The 4,735-nt window shown below is 37.0% G+C and overlaps 1 long non-coding RNA gene across 1 annotated transcript; it reads right to left on the bottom strand.

Annotated features, from left to right (window-relative positions):
• Positions 1-568: 568 nt before the first annotated feature.
• On the bottom strand, positions 569-4,150 carry LOC137246708 (uncharacterized). Its single transcript, XR_010951657.1, has 2 exons — positions 3,294-4,150; positions 569-3,226 (listed from the first exon to the last, which is right to left on the bottom strand). It is a non-coding gene; the product is annotated as an uncharacterized lncRNA (long non-coding RNA).
• Between the last annotated feature and the right edge of the window lie 585 nt (positions 4,151-4,735).

Raw genomic sequence — 4,735 nt, 5'->3', positions numbered from 1 at the left:
CCAACCGCAACCATTACTGTCCTATATTCATCCTTTTCCGATTTTCCCCACACCCTTACCGCTCATCTGGCAACCCTTGGAATAGGAGCTTTTTAAAATTTCCCATATAGGGAATTTTGTTGGTTTCCCTTAATTTGACATTTCGTATTTGTTTACATTTTTATACGTGAGCGGAGAATATTTAACTTTTTTCGTATAATTCTTTTTGTGTGCTTATTTCGTGTTAAATTCAGTGTTAAAGTGTTTTAATATAATTATGGGTGGATGAGGCACTGTTCTGCCATTTGTGCGCTGTACACCGCTTCTAGACTGGCTATAGGAGAAGCCACTTTGGTGCATATGGTCGATAGTGGCCGGGACCAAAACATCACCAGTAGCATTAAAAAAACGCTTCTTGGATGCAGGACTGCGGATCCGAACGCGAGAATCCAAATTTTTGTATCTGCCAAGAGATAATTGCAGAAGAAAATAAAAATTTTCATGTGGTTGTAATTTTGATGGTTTGGAATACCCACCAAAAAAATTGTGCACTTATATGAGTGATTAATGCCCAAAATAATAAAAATGGTTTTTCTTTCTTTTATTTCTTTTTCAGTTCGGACCTAAGGAAGCTCCGGCTTTGGCCGCTTTGTTACCGTACTGCCCTACTCGAGCGGGACGAGGTGCGCTTAAAGCCCAACGCGGGGAACTCCCACACCCTGACAATTAAATCCAAAAATTAATATACTAATTCAATTTATGAAAGAATATTCATCAAAGTATTAAATCCAAAAATTCACAATATGTATGTAATAAATATTTCAATTTACAATAGAATATCTTTAATGAGTATATTTCATATGAAATTTGTAAGTTCAGCATAATCCGTAAAGTTTGACGCATAAAGAGTGTTTGTCCTTTGGTACTGCTTTGGTTAAGTTATCAGCTGCCATTTTTCGGACGGAATGTAGTTTATTTTAATTACACCTTCATGAGTCATGTCTCTGATATGATGATGCCTAACGTCAATTTGCTTCGTCCGATTCCTAAAATTGTAGGATTCAGCTAATTCAATTGAGCTTTGGTTGTCGCAATTTATGGGAATAGCCTTCTGAGGCATGGGATCGATTTCATTAACAAATTGTTTCAAGCACATAGCTTCCCTCACTGCAGCTGACATTGCCAAATACTCTGCCTCAGTTGTCGATAACGCCACTGTTGGTTGACGCTTGCTGTTCCAGGTAATTGCCGTTGGACCACTTGAACACGTAACCACTGCATCAACATCTGATGCATAGTCTGCATCACAAAAGCCTGAGATGCCATCGTCGATTTGTTTGATATATCGTAGTTTTAAATGTATGCTCCCTTTTAGGTATCGAAGTATACGTTTCACCGCCGACCAGTGAGATGAATTTTAGTTCGCGTTGAATCGGCTCACGTCGTTGACTGCAAAGGCGATATCGGGGCGAGTTCCTTGTGTTAAATATAGCAAACAACCCACTACTTCTTGGTACGGGATGCGAATAAGATCTTTGAGTGAGTCTGTGTTTGATCCAAGATTTTTAGATAGCTTAACATTCGGATCACTTGGCGTAGATATCGGCTTACAGTTATCCATATGAAAACGCTCGAGTATTTCATTGATATAATTCGACTGATCTAATTCTATAAAAATTTTTGTTTGATTTATTCGAATACCTAAACAATGTCTTTCATCTTAAAGCATGTACTAAGTGCTGATTTCAATTTGACTAGCACCGTCGGATCACTCCAAAATATTAATATATCGTCCACATATATTGCTAACATGAGATTTAGTTCTGTATTAAAAAATACACATGGGTCAAGTTTCGACTGAATCAATCCGAAGGACTTTAAAGTTGTAATTAGCTTATGCTTCCTCTGCCTACCAGCCTGTTTCAAACCAAACATGGCTCTATTCAACTTGCCCACTTTACTAGTACCATCGCTAAAACCTTCTGGTTGTTCAACATATATTTCTTCTGCTAAATCTCCTTGAAGAAATGCGGATACAGCGTCCATTTGATCGATTTTCATTCCTCTTTTTGCAGCTAACGCAATTAAAAAACGAATTGTCGAGCTTTGTAACGCAATATATCTCCGTTTTCATCGCGCTTAGTTTTGAATACCCATTTGCTTTTTTTGGCTTTTCGACCTTTAGGTAGCTCAGCTAAAGTCCACGTATTGTTCTCGTTGTGCGAATTAATTTCTTCCTCCATGGCTTTCTGCCATCTTTTATTATCTTTGCTATTCAAGGCTTCAGTTAGCGTAGCCGGGTCTAAAAATTTTTCGCTACGTGATATATATGAAACATACCCATCTAAAACTTTGGGTTTTGGCTTACGCGCAGACTTTCTTGGTTCTTGCATCGACAAATCTTTATAACTTGGGTCACTTTGTACATAATCGATATCATATTAGTTAGTTTCATTATATATACCGACTTCTGATAAACTGCTTACTGTATTATCAATTAGATGCGCATCAACAAAAGTTTCTAATGCGCCATCCCTCCCTGAGACTGAACTATCTTTCGTATTTTGCATGCTTTCAATTTGTTGGTTCGGATAATCTTCATCCGAGAAGTCCACGTCACTCTCTTTATCCGAATAAACAATCTTTGTACTAATAGCCACTTTCATGTTCGTTTTTGGAGGGCTCTCATGAAAAATTACATCACGACTTACTGTGAGTTTTTTAGTGTTGGGTTCAATGCAGCGATAACCTTTCTTATCACCATCAAAACCGAAAAATATCATCTTTATTGACTTCGCATTCCATTTTGTTCTAAGTTGTTTTGGAATATGAACCATCACTGTGGATCCAAAGATTCTCAAATGAGAAATGTCTACTTTTGTTCCAGACCATACTTCTTCTGGTGTTTTGTTAACTAATGCTGAAGAAAGTAACCTGTTCACAATGTACGCTGCCATCGCACATGCTTCAGCCCAATATGAATCGTCTAAATTTGCATCAAAAATCATGAACCTAGCTCGTTCTACTAAAGTGCGATTCATACGCTCTGCAATACGATGTTTGATACCTGACGATTTAAAAATTTGCAAAAATTGTTTACTATAATACTCAGACCCTCCATCTGTGCGGAAAATTTTGATTTTACGTTGTGTCTGGTTCTCAACATACGCTTTAAAATTTATGAACGCTTCTATAGCCTTGGATTTTTGCTTTAAGAAGTATAAAAATACTTTGTGACTATACTCATCTATAAACGTGATGAAATATCAGGTCAGAATGTATGATCTCTAAAAGTTCTTTTGATTTCGACTTACTATGCTGAAAGGGTTTTCTTGAATGTTTGCCCTATGCACATACTGTGCAATTAGTGTCGATTGTTTTGTCATCAAATATTAATCCATCAACAATATGCTTCATTTGTTTCAAACTTTAAAAATTTATATGACCTAATCCGCGATTACAAGTTATTGCATTAGTTTCAAAACTTCTGCACATTAACGACGAACCAGATGTAAATTTGTATACACCATCTTTTGCTTTGCAATTAGCGTATGGAATTCTTTTATTATCGTATACAGTGCACCCACGCTTATCAAATAAAACTTTGTTACCTGCTTCATTTTGTGAACTGACAGTAAGTTGGCTGACAAGTCTGGTATATGCAAAACATTATTTACGTCAATTTCTTTTGTATTTATTGTAAGGGTTGTCTTCCCAGCACATTTTACACCCCTTTTTGCGTCATTTGCCGCGACGATGTCTTTAATCAACGACGGTTTAACTTCACTCAAAAGATTTGCATTGCGGTCATGTGACTTGATGCCCCACTGTCAACGAACCATTCATAACTTGAATCTGTGGCTGTTCGGCAAGAGGAGGCTCTTTTTACTGAAAACGTAGATTTTTCCCTTGTCTTTGCAGTGCAATCACTCGCCTTGTGATTTTTACCACCGCACGCATGACATTTTTTACCGCGATTTACATTCTTCTTGAGATGTTTTATTTTACTTTTTGATAAAAAGGCACTGTCTGTCAGCGGCGAAGGCTTTACTTCTAAATCAAATAATTTCGTTTTAACTTCTTCGGATGACGGATACGATTATCTTCCTTCGAAACCCATTAATAGTTGCACGAACTGCTCTGGCAAGCCCAGACAGTAAATTCCAGCCAACCAGCGATCGTCAACTTCCCATCCTGCGCTATTTAATTTGTGGTAAACAGAAGTAATGGATTCTATGTACGATTCCATAGATTGACAGTTTTCGAATTTGATCGAATCAAATTTGATTAACAGACTGACTGTTCGTAGAAACTCTGTATCTTCATATAATTTTTTAAGTTTCTCCCATATCTCTAGTGCAGTTTTACATGATCTAATATGCGCATATATAGATTTCTCCACAGACAGCACTAGTGTAGCTTTTGCCTTCCGAAGTTTAGAGACAGTTTTTTCAATAGCAACCGAGGTTTCAGTGCTTATGGTAATGCAATTGGTGAGCCCCTTTGACTCCAATAAGTTTTCCATTGCAAATGACCAATCGTGGTAATTATCGCCGCCAGACAACTTTTCAAATACAAATTCCCTATGTAGTTTCGCTATCGTGTTTTACCAAGGTTTTTTTCTTCTTGCAACAAATGCCGTACACAATAATTTATGCTTTTACCTTTAAATATAGCAACTAATGCTTTCAAATGAATTCCGATTTAATATCTCGATGATGCTTAATACAAAATTAATGCAAATAAAAGGGCCCAT

Source organism: Eurosta solidaginis, chromosome 3 (assembly GCF_040869045.1).
Source record: "Eurosta solidaginis isolate ZX-2024a chromosome 3, ASM4086904v1, whole genome shotgun sequence".
Lineage (NCBI taxonomy): Eukaryota > Metazoa > Arthropoda > Insecta > Diptera > Tephritidae > Eurosta > Eurosta solidaginis.
Note: the sequence above shows the minus strand (reverse complement) of the source record. Positions and strands in the feature narration are given on the sequence as shown.